At 41.5% G+C, this 12,947-nt stretch overlaps 1 long non-coding RNA gene across 1 annotated transcript; it reads left to right on the forward strand.

Moving 5' to 3' along the window:
- The first annotated feature begins 6,396 nt into the window (after window positions 1–6,396).
- Window positions 6,397–12,717, forward strand: LOC120438690. Its single transcript, XR_005612047.1, has 4 exons — window positions 6,397–6,448; window positions 6,925–7,164; window positions 7,688–7,939; window positions 12,096–12,717. It is a non-coding gene; the product is annotated as an uncharacterized LOC120438690 (long non-coding RNA).
- Window positions 12,718–12,947: the final 230 nt, after the last annotated feature.

Here is a 12,947-nt window from a genome sequence, read left to right on the forward strand (position 1 = left end):
GGCCAGAGGTAGTGCTGGATGGAAGGCACGGCCAAATCAGCCTCTTTCTCAGGAAATATGGGAGGCTGATAGCCTAGGGACACTTCAAAAGGAGAGAGACCAGTGGCTGCAGAAACATGTGAGTTATGTGCATACTCTACCCACGGGAGATGTGCTGACCAGGTTGCCAGGTTATGGGAAACCACGCAGCAGAGTGTCGATTCCAGTTCCTGGTTTAGTCTCTCAGTCTGTCCATTGGTTTGAGGGTGGTAACCGGAGCTGAGGTTGACTCGTGCACCTAAGGCAGAGCAGAAAGATTTCCAAACCTGGGACGTAAATTGAGGTCCCCTGTCCGAAGCGACTTCTGCAGGAATTCTGTGGAGTTTGAAGACGTGGTCAGTCATTAGTCTGATTTTGGGTCTTGCTCCTGGCACAAATGTCACAGGCAGAGAAGTATTCCTGCACATCTCGCTCCAGAGTTGCCCACCAGAAGTGATGATGTAGTAGTGAGATGGTGCGGCCTATGGCAGAAAAATCTGGAGGTGTGTGCCCACTTTAGTACCACCGAGCGGGCTGCTGTGGGTACGAAGCAGCGGCCTGAAGGACCCGTGCCAGGGTCTGGTTCGTCCTGTAATGCTTGCTGGATGGTTTCCTCTATGTCCCAGGATAAGGACGCCACGCAGCAGGAAGTAGGAATCAAAGGAGCTGGTTCGGTGGGTTCCATGTCTGGGTCGTAAAGATGAGACAGAGCGTCTGTCTTGGTGTTCTTGGAACCTGGATGGAAGGAGATCGCAAACTTGAAGCGATCAAAGAACACAGACCAACGGGCCTGGCATGCATTAAGACATTTAGCTGTTTTTAAATAAGTAAGGTTTTTATGGTCTATGAAGATGGTGAATGGGTGTTCAATTCCTTCCAATAGGTGACGCCACTCCTCTAGGGCCAAATTAATAGCAAGCAACTCTCTATCTCCTACATCATAGTTATGCTCAGCTGATGAAAGTCGATGTGAAAAAAGGCACTTGGGTGTAATTTGTCCTGAATGCTCTGAAAGGACAGCCCCGACGCCAACGTTGGATGCGTCCACCTCCAGAATGAATGGCTTGGAGTGGTCTGGGTGACACAACACTGGAGCCGAGGTAAGCCGTTGTTTGAGCCTAGTAAAAGCTGCCTCAGGTTCAGGTGTCCAGATGAACTGTCTTTTGGTGGATGTGAGTGCAGTGAGAGGGGCGGCTACCTTGCTGTAGTTGCAAATAAACCTCCAGTAGAAACTGGCAAAGCTGAGGTGTTGGGTCTGTGTTTCCACAAGCCCCGCTGATTTAGAGAGTTATTCATCATGAAGAAAACAAGACAGTCAGCGATCGATCGATTTACTTGCATGGGAGGCCTCGTTGGTGTCTACCACGAAAATGACCCCAAATCTGGCCTCCTCTCGCTGCCTTTTATTGGGAAACAGTTCACACAAAACACATCACAGCAAAGCAACGCCCACATGGTTCTAAGACAAGGCATTGTATGTATATGTGTGAACTTCTGTATGTATATAAGAATGTGTGTGTGTGTGTGTGTGTGTGTGTGTGACCTCCTGTTGGGCAGGAAGCTTACATCAAACAGACTTTCACAAGGCTGTGTCTGTAATAACAGACTACATCCCCCCCAGAACCTCGAGAATCAGGGGAGAGGCACAGAGGAATTCCTTTCATCACAGAGTCTAGGACTGCTCGGACAGAAAATGAGTATGTCATCAAGATAAACAAAGACAAAATGGTTCAGGAAATCACAGAGCAAATCATTGACCAGATTCTGAAAGACAGCTGGGGCATTGGTTAACCCAAAAGGCATGACCAAATACTCAAAAAGCCCTAGGGGCATATTGAAAGCTGTCTTCCACTCATCCCCCCCCTCTAATGCGGACAAGGTGGTAGGCTTGCGGGAACTCAAAACTGGATTATAGATGGCAGACAGTTGGTGTTGTAAACCACCGCCTCTGTTCAAAGACGGTCGCTCACAGTGGACATAGAAGCCATCTATGTCCACTGTGAGCGACCATCTTTGAACAGACCATCTTTGAACCTACCTGGGATTTGCCCAGGGGCGGCTCCCAGGTAGGTTCAGGAGCCTTATGGAAATTTCAGCAACCCACTATGGGCTATGACACTTGCTGTGTCCGAATTCAGGGGAAGGATGCTCATAAGGACATTACCTACCTACGTCACAAGGTAGTGTCCTTAGACGGACGGGTAGTCAGGAAGTGAGCGGCTGTGGACAGCCCCCTTTTTTTCTCCATAGAAACTTTATTGAACAAACAATGAGTATAAAACATAACAGATGGGCTGTGAACAGCCTCCTAACCTTCAACTCCGCTCTTACTTACGTGTTTTTCTGGTCACTAGTGCCACAGCGCAAAAATTTTAAAATGGACCCAGAAATGTCGCTCTGTTGTTTGGACAATTAAAATTCTCGAGGAGCTAGAACAACCTTATCGTCATCGCCCGAACGTTTTGTACCTGAGGCTCATCAGAGACAATCATATCCAGATAAAATAATTTCCTTTGATCTACACGCATTTAGGAATTACTTAGCTAATTACACGGATAATTGACTCATTACCGATGTTGTGCCAAAAAAGTGTTCGCCTGCCAAAACTGATTTCCAATGTTTCCGAGTGTAATATGTGTAATATCTTCATGTATGTTGGTAATTAGACTTCGGTGAACATGGTTTACTAAGGGGTTTTATATATACAATAATTACCTGTTGTTCAAGTATCTTTATAACTCTGGTTATAATGTAGGTACAATTGATATATTTGTTGCGCTGTGTAACGTGCGGTGGAGATGAAGCCAGCCGCGGAGGTGTGCAGGTGGATAGCGAATGAGCAACAGCTTCTGACTTTCCAAAAGTACTTATTTATTTACAATATCAAAAATAAAAGTGCCACCTCTACCACACATTACTAAAGAGCACACTAGTCCGCGTACACACGGGAGCATCCGTTACAGGGAGAGTGCGAAGAAGAACAAAAAAAGGGGTGACACACCAGTCATGACACAGAAGGCGCCGCCATGTGGTGATACACTGCATTACAACAGCAACTGTTACAGCTGTCTGCTGTCCTCTTGGCCAGATTACTCTTATAAAATAAATTTCTAATGTCAACAAGATTGTTTTTGAACTGGATAAATAAAGGATATATAAAACTCACTGCCAAAAACTGATTGCAGCTTCTACTGGTGGCTGGTGGCTCAAAGTAACTTGATATCATTAATGAGATTACATTTGACATTCCACATATTATAGACCAACAAGTTATTTATAGCAGGTCAAATACGAGCAATCAGTTTAGGGCAAAAACCGGAACTCAGTTTTTGGCAGACAATCATTTTTTGGCACAACATCGGTCATTAAAATATATGAACTAAATATTTTTGAAACGTATAGAATCTAATCTTTTGTTTGTTTGTTATTTTTTTTTACATTGCACCCTATCAAACTGTTGTTTGCTACAGAGTTACATGTATTATACTAATAATATAGCATCCACCATCTCCTGCTTGCATATTTCTGAAAAGTTATTAGTGGTGTGGCAGCCATGAGTGAGCCAGCCCTGCAAACCCTGTGGATGGATGATGCAGTGGACAGTGGGAGGAAGCATCCTAAAGCTCTTTGCAGACCACCCTGTGTGATTCTCCACTCGCCGACCAGAAAAGACAAACCGCAGGTCTCAGTTGCAGCACCCCATCCATGTCTGATCTTCCTCGGGCAGATTCAGTCACACTGCTAGAGACTTCCTGTAATCTATTACAGTTGTTAAAGAAACGGTCCAGGAACAGGTCACTCAGGTTAGTCCTGTGTGAACAACTGTAAATATTGTTTTTCCATCTTTACATACTGTGTATTTGAAATATTCTTGTTTAATTGTTATTGTTATTTACTTTATTGCTATCAAATAAATATCCAAGTAATATTATTCAAAGTTAGCGTTATGTTCATACATGTTACAAATACCTGTAAATTCAATTGAGTTCAGTGACAATTACTGTTTGTTTTAATTAATTTATTAATGACATAAAACCTTTAAACTAATGCAACACATATAACAATGTAACAAATGTATAAATATATAAATACATATGGGGCGATCGTGGCTCAAGAGTTGGGAGTTCCCCTTGTAATCGGAAGGTTGCCGGTTCGAGCCCTGGCTTGGACAGTCTTGGTCGTTGTGTCCTTGGGCAAGACACTTCACCCGTTGCCTACTGGTGGTGGTCAGAGGGCCCGGTGGCACCAGTGTCCGGCAGCCTCGCCTCTGTCAGTGCGCCCCAGGGTGGCTGTGGCGACAATGTAGCTTGCAATCACCAGTGTGTGAATGTGTGTCTGAATGGGTGAATGACTGGTTGTGTAAAGCGCTTTGGGGTCCTTAGGGACTAGAAAAGCGCTATATAAATACAGGCCATTTACGATTTACCATTTCTCAATACATAACTCGTTTTGGAACTAATCTTTCTAGATGTGAAAACAGTCTTTCCATCCTCTCCCTGCTCTCCTCTCCTCAGCATCTCTTTGCTGCCTCATGTCCTCTCTGATGAGGTCTGGCAGCTCATCATCCCTGTCTCTTTTCCTCTTTCTCCCTGTCGTAGGTGGCTGAGCTTCGTCAATGCTGTCGGTTTGGTCACCCACTGCTGCTACTTGGCCCTGGTTTGCCCTCATGGATGAGAGTTGAGGCTCCGGTGTGAAATTTATGGTTTTCAGGGTTTTCTCATTAACTTGGTTTCCCTGGGCCTTTTCCCTTGTTGTAGTCGTGTGTCTTCTTTTAAAAGAAATATTTACACGATACCATAGCGACCAGAGAGCATTAAGCAGCAGAGAGGAGGATGTTACTTTCAATGTTGTTGGCAAATTTTTAGGAGAATGCTGCTAATAAAGTTACACAATTACACAGTACATTCACGTTTATTATTATATTTTCAAAATACCACAGTTTTTGTCTTGGTCGGATCATTTTATGTGGTTGTTTTTATCCGCGACACCTTAAAGGCTGCTCTGTGTCTGACATGAAACGGTTTGTGGGTTGGGGACCGCTGTTGTACAGCATGAGGGTTAATAGAACCGTACTCATATGACTATGAGGTGTAAATTGATTTATTATTGTACCTCCACGCAATAGCGCCCCAATTCTTCACCCCAGTGAAGAGGTGATCGTTTTCCCCTCATTTTAATAAATTTATCCGTTTGGTCTTTGTTTCCCACAACATATCACCAATATGAAACAAATCTAAATTAGCTGTATGTCAGTGGCAATACATGAAAAACCACAGGACCCACCATACAAGCTGGTTTACGGTTATTTAAATTTAAAAAAAAATGTCTATGCAGATGCCCAAAGCTTAACAAAACCACCGCTATAACAATTTAACTTTTGTACAACCAGATTTTCATATACTTACATTTGAAAGTGTTTTCCTCATCTGCTTCGACCATCATCGTTATCAGAAATAAATCTCCTCTATGACCCGCAATGAATCCTGGGATATATTAGGACACGAAGGATACATCCTTAAAATTCGGGGCAAAGTAGGACGTATTTGTCACCACATTTTGAGTGCTCTTTGAATTCGGGCAGCCTTCTTCGTGTTGCTGTGACATCATTGCATCCAAATATGGCATTTTAAGGATACTTCCCCTGACTTCAGACACAGCTAGAGGTTCTATCTTGAATGTGGTGCACCAATATTTTTAAGGGTACAAAAACAAGTATCATCCTCTATTGTTAGGGATACCCAATGGCTCTGCCTTGCTAAAAACCAAAACAACACTTTGCAACAGCACGTATCAACACCACATACAAGCGGGCAGAGTGAAGTATGGGGTCATCACACAGCCCATTTTCTCTGTTCACCAACTGGGGCAGGGGGCCCCAGAAGACCCAGCCATTTGGTCGGGGTCTAGGCTGGCACAAGATCCCAAACAGGATCCCTATCCCTCTTCTCCTAAATTATAATAATAATAATAATAATAAATGCTAATAAAAATCTAATAAACTATAGGATACAAGTGGACCAGTATAGGAAAAAGTACACTTGGGTAAGTAAATCTGTTGGGGATTTTGTTTGGCCTTCAGACAATAATTCAAAGTTGTTACAGTGCTGGACAAGAAAGGCAAAAACCCGCAAAAAGTATATCCAGTTTTTCCTCAGTCTCAGGCTACGTCCACACGTACACGGGTATTTTTGAAAACGGAGATTTTCCGTTTTCGTTTTTAAAAATAATCCCGTCCACACGTAAACGCAGAAATGAAGGAAAACGCTGCTAGGAACATGCCAAAGCAGCAGGTGGCGATATATTCCTAACCGTGTAGAAATGTTGGCCAATCAGAAGTCTAGGAGCCTCGGTGGGAAATAGTAAATAAAGATGGGGCATAGAAGCAGAACCGAGTCGTATGTGTGGAGGGACAGTAACTGTGTGTGTATATGTAAGCATTTAAACACCGCAGAGAGTACAATTAACGGTAACAGTATTGTAGAAATTAATTTCACCGAAACAATAACGTGGCGCACAGTGTGACGTCAAAAAAGGCGCACACCTATGACGCTGCGTTTTCTCCGTTTTCCTCGTCCACACGTAAATGCAAAAACGGAGTTTTCGAAAATATCCACCCTGGCAGGCGTTTTTAGAAATCTCCGTTTTCAGTGACCGAAAACGCCGTTTACGTGTGGACGAAAGGTGCAAACGCATAGAAAAATCTGCGTTTTCAAAAATACCCGGGTACGTGTGGACGTAGCCTCACTCTCTCAACTGTTTGGATGTTCCTGGAACAAGGCTCCAAATTCACTTTACTGTATGATTGATGTCACAAGAGACTGATGACCCCTGCTGAAGCCTTAGCTTCTGACTGTTCTGTTGGTGAAACTCTGTCTCTATTTATGAATCTTTTTGTCTCTTATGCAGAAAAAGGTGTGATCCTGGAGATCCCTGCACTTCCTGTGACAACAGGAAGTGATGTTACTCTGCGTTGCAGACAGATCAATGGTGACTTGGTGGCAGCTTACTTCTTCTTCAGTGGACGTCTTCTTGGATCTGGATATAAAGAGCACACCATCTCCAACGTGCAGCAGTCTAATAAGGGGGTGTACTGGTGTGCTACTGATCTAGCTGGACCATCTCCTCAAAGCTTCCTAAAGATCACAGGTTGGTAGACTGATATCATTTCCTATCATTGTGGTTATATAGTAAAAAAGTTATCTGTTTTACATTTTCCTAAATATTTTCACTGACCTCGATGGAAAGCATCATGAGGTGGAGGAAAGGTGTTATCATGAAAAACTGCAGAACAGTTGAATCATATTTAGGACAATTTCTTGTAATCGTATATAACCTCCTCAGACCCGAACTCTTTCATGGTATGTATTTTTATTTCTCTTTGCTATTTGGGCTGATTGTGACCTGATGAATGTAAAAACAGAATTATCTTTTTACCTCATGTAGTTTCCGAGAAGAGTGTTTCAGGCCCTTGTATAGCAAAATTTAGTATTGCGGTCTAGACAACCCAAAATATGATGCCAGGTCCTAGGAGGTTTTCACAACCATCGGTTTCAAAACACGAGCAGTGTTTCTGAGGGTGCAGTGACAAGTTTTGATCAAGTCAATTTACTCAGATTAAACCTTCAGATTGACATACTGATTTAATAAACTGAAATCGCTCTTCCTACAGATTCACCTACAACTGCTTTCAGATCTTCTGTGGCTTCTCCTCATCTTGAAACCATGCCCTCCAGCTCCTCTCTTCCCTCTTTTTCTCATCCAACTAGCTCTTCCTCACCTCCTCCTCCTTCTCTTCAACCTCCTCCTTCCTCTCTGTCTGTGTTCCGACTTCTCTTACACCTGCTGGTCTTCTGTCCATACTTCATCATCACGGGTCTGCTGCTGTCCATCTGCTTGGATCAGATCTACACCACACGCTCAGGTAGATACCTGCACACAGGTGCAGCACTACTTACGTCCTGAGTTAGGTGATATGTTTCATTGTCCTTAGTTTTGCTTTCTTGTCTTTAGATACCTGTGTTCATGGTGTTTCAAGTTTACATTATTATAATTATTATTATAGTTATAATAGTAGATATTTCTTGGTTTTCCTGGATTGTTTTCTCAGTTTAGTTATTATGTTTCTTACGTTTTGAACCTTTTGAAGGTAAAACTATCGTAGTTAGAGTTGTAGTTCAGTTTTAGTTTCTTGTATTTCAGCTTTTACTTTTATCCTCTTATTGTCTTGTATCTTTTTGAATATTTGCATTTGTCTTTGTGTTTGGTGTCTCTATGCCACTGTACTTTTGTTGTTGTTTTTTTATTTGTCTTTTCTGTCCTTGATTTGCTTTTGCTTGCCTTATCTCTAGGGATGGGCAGTAACGGGTTACAGTAATCCTGTTACATTTTTCAAGTAACTTGAAAACACTGCTTGTCTCAGTGTCCCTGATTAGTTTCAGCTGTTCTTGTTTTCCAGGTGTTTCCCTGATTAGTCTTCATCTTGTCTGTGTGTATGTATAGCAAGGGTGTAGATTTGGTTTTGCATTGGTGGGGATGGATGATTCAACCGCCAAACCCTGCCCTGGCCCCCCCCCCCCCCCCGTTTTTGTCTTTGCTTCTTGATAAAAAAAAAAGGAGAAATATACTTGCCTACATCTTATTCTATGTGCCTTTAAACCATTTAAAATTACAATTCATAGTTTTATATATGAATTATATAATGTTAAATTACTATTAAACAAATGACTGACTAAGTATTTTAGGCTTTACTTTACTTCAGCCATATTCCATATAAATCAGGTATCATGACAATAACAGAATATGACTTTAAGGACTTAACAACATTACTTCAGTTATAGTACACCAACATCTCTGATACATTAGCACTAAGAGGACACTGAATGACCTGGTGGTTTTTGTCCATAGAACTACTCATCTAAGATTACCGCAAAGTAAAAGATCTCTTAGCAAAATTATGCAACATTTTAGGCACTGTTGCCCTGATCAACTCAGTGAGCTGGGATTTTTATTCTAAACATGAACTACTGTTACAGCAACAGACATGGACTACTGGTGCCCCACACAACAACTCAATGTCCACTATGTGAAGCAGCCAAACACATGCCTTCTCCTCTCGTTAACTTAGATAAATTGCTGGCATATTGGTTTTCCATCTATACTGTCCAGTCTGTCCTGGTGGACATGACATACAGCAGCATTGTTTAATCTCATTTGAGTCATTGTTGACCTTAGCTATCTTTTTAGTCTTCTGAGAGCACTGAAGCTTCTTTCAGCCTCAGTACATGCGTTTAATTCTCAGATTAAAATATTTATTCTGTGCTTGATGTGCCTCATGTTTGGCCCTGGCTCTTCCCCTCTGACTGCACTAGGACATACTGCCACCTGATAAAATAACACATTGATTCGTGCCATATAAAAAGTGAGACACTTCAATTCACATTCTTTGTCAAGTGTGCACTAAAGAATCAATTTACATCAGCAGCCTAACAACTGTCATGATAATAAATACTAGTTAATCTATAGCACCAAATCATCAGTCAGTCACCTGTGACCTCGCCTCTTCACCTCTGTCCGAGCTACAACATGGCAGACCTGCCTCTGTCACCTGATAAATAACAGTGAGACATTCCAAATACATGCAGTCACACATGTGCTTCAAATACAGTAACGAACCAACAAGTCATCATCCAATTTCACCTGTGATCTTGTATCACCATTACTCTCTGAGCTTTGTGTTGGTTCTTCTGTCACCTGACAAATAGGACATACATGACAATAAGAATAAAATGTGGAGCTGCTTCAGTGTTTCTGTCACTTTGTGCAGATCTTGACTCATCAGTAATGTTTGTAGGGTGAGTGCATTTTTAAAACAATTTGTGCAAACTGCACTACAAGGTGGAATATTTGCAAAATCATGACTACCTCATGATATATTTAGGGCTGCCACAAACGATTATTTTGATAGTCGACTAGTCACTGATTATTTTTGCGATTAGTCGACTAATCAGATCATGCATCCGTTGGACATAAAACGTGCAGCTTATTGCACCAGCGTGCATCTGCTCTTATATAACTATGATTAACTTACAGCTTTAAGTGTCTAAGGTACGTGCTAACTAAAAATAAAGAAAACATGATAGTTTATTGACTAGATAGACTGATAGACTATTAAATTTTAATGACATTTGCAGATTGTTTCAGTGGAGTTTAATAAACTCAGCCGTCTGCTCCTTGCTAACTAAAATATGACGTGACACCTGAGTATATTCTCGAGTATCTCACACATCTGATAACCAGTTGTCTGCTTGACGTTTATTCAGCTGTGTAAAAACTATCATCTCAGCCAAACCGATTTACTCAGGAACAAATAAAATACTAAAAAAAACAAACAATAACATTTTTAAGTTATCTAAATGACTTATATATGTTTAACCTGAGTAGCAAAAGACAGCGGTGGGTTTGAAAATGATTTGCCAGAGTCCGGTGTTCTCACCGGCTCTAGTGAGCCTTGCCCCCGGCTAGCTATCGAGCTAGTGGGTAACAGACGTCTCCGAAAATGTCGGAGCACTTTTGAAAATATGTGGTGTCTTAATAAACTCAGCAGATATTTGAGGTTTACACAGCTACATTCTCGCCTGAAAATATGTTAAACGTTTATTTTGTGACCCAGAAAGATTAATAAGAGTAATTTTAAAACTAACTAGCTGCAGCCATTGTTGACAACTGCGCTGGGCCGGGCTATGAATTCTGGGACACAGCTTCTGTCACGGCGAGTGAGATGAGCCGCGTGGAGATGAAAAAGGAGGATCCAATTGCAGGCACTTGTAAAGGTGTGAAGGTGGTTTATTGAATAAATGACAAAGGGAAAATGGCAAACGAAGACAAACTAAACTATACTGGAAAACAACTAAACTACAGCGCAGGAACCAGAACATGAATGAGAGCAGGCGGAAACAGATGACGGTAGACAGCAGGAAAACACACAGATGAAGCAGGGTGGATACACAGACGGACCAGCAACTACAAAGACAGAAGACGTGACTTAAATACACACAGAGAAACACAGGGAGATTACACACAGGTGGGGAACACAGCTGGGAGTAATCAACAAGACGAGACAGAGGTAAAACTGAACACACCCACATGAGACGCAGACCTTCACAATAAAACAGGAAACGAGAACACTACACCAAGACGCAGACCTGACACTGAGAGACAGACAGACAGAGAATGACACATGGAACCTGAACTAAACTAAACGTGAGATATAACCAAGAACAAATCCTTAAACATGAATAAACAGAAACATAGATTTCAAATAATAACCAACATATCACAAAGGTAACAAAATGATCATACAAGAATAAACCAAAACATTAGAACTCAAAATACTGGGTCGCACCGACCCAGAACCGTGACAGCTTCTTCTTCTTCTCCCTGAAAGGCACAGCCAATCACATTGACCATATTTGTCACATGATGTAGGAGAGAACGTAATTTAACTCTTTCTGCACCGCTGGGTGAATGAGACGTTGACAGATCTGTTTTTTTTCCTTTCTATCGGGTTTCTTTTTCTTTACTCGCAGAGATCAGATTATTGGTGTGGACAATTCAATAATCGCTGGATATTGGTGGGGACATGTCCCTTCCGTCCATGCCAAATCTACGCCCTTGATGTATAGCACCAGTTTTCAGTTGTCTTTTGTTTTAGTGTCTGTTTAGATACTCTCCTGTTTATTCATCACTTGTGTGTCTTGCTTCTGTTTTGGATTTTGTTAGTTTTTTATGGACTATGGCATTAAAAGGCTGTGTTTTAGTTTCTGTGTCTGCATCTGGGCCCACCGATTATCTTGTCGTGAAACAACAAGACAATCAGGTGTAATGAGACAAAGGAAGTAAAACTTTCCTCACTTTCCTCACACCCATACCTGATTGATAACAAGCTAAATTAATAACCATCTTTATGTGAGTGCTAATTACCATTGCTGTGTAAGTGAACCCAGGTAACCTGAAGACAGTCTGGGTATGTTGGATGTGTTTCATAGTACAGGGCACTGATGTGTTCACTCTGTTCACAGGAAATAGACTTGTCGTTTCCATGGAGATGACTCACCAGGTTGGACAGAATGAGGATATTGCCGTTGATATCACCACTGAGCATGACTTCTCATCTGAAGCAAAGTGACCTGAAACACGTCACTCTTCTTGAACTCTGAGGAAGCTTTATCACAAGCAAGCAGAGAGAGAGGGAGAGAGAGAGAAAGAGAGAGAGAGAACATCACTCCAGAAGCTTCGGCTTCTCATTTCTCAGAAGGAAAATGTAATTCTGGTTTCCCCTTGTTCACTTCCTTTCTTTTGATTCGACTGAAAATGTGTTGTTTCACGCCTTTTTTTTTCACATTTTTGTTTTTTCAACACAGTCAGCCTGAGGAGGCTTTAATTCATGTGTTATTTGTGATGGTAAATCAGGTTCAGCTTAAATCGGACAAATTCAGTATTAGGAATCTGCCTCATTATGTAAAGTAATTTATGTATATAATGAAATAGATCCAACATCTTTCTTTAACATAATTGCAGACTGAAAAGATGATGCCTTCCCAAAAGAAAAAGTACTGTAGGTACTACTATTACTAGGGTATATTACTAGACTTAATATGTACTACTATACAGTTTACAAAAATTAAAAAATAAAATAAAAGCTTGCTCTTGACGAAGGCGGTCACACTTTTTCTCCTCTCCTCCTCCTCCTCTCCCTTAGCTTCCCTGCTTAGCCTCTTGTGTCCTTTGTCTAGTCTCATGGTTTTTTTTTTTTTTTTGGGGGGGTTATTACTTTTCCCTGGATCACTCTCTCACAGTCTGTTCTCTAAAACCTAAAAGACAATTATGGATTTGATCAACTGGTCTCTGAATGCAATTGACACCTTTCTCAA

This window comes from Oreochromis aureus, linkage group 3, assembly GCF_013358895.1.
Source record: "Oreochromis aureus strain Israel breed Guangdong linkage group 3, ZZ_aureus, whole genome shotgun sequence".
Lineage (NCBI taxonomy): Eukaryota > Metazoa > Chordata > Actinopteri > Cichliformes > Cichlidae > Oreochromis > Oreochromis aureus.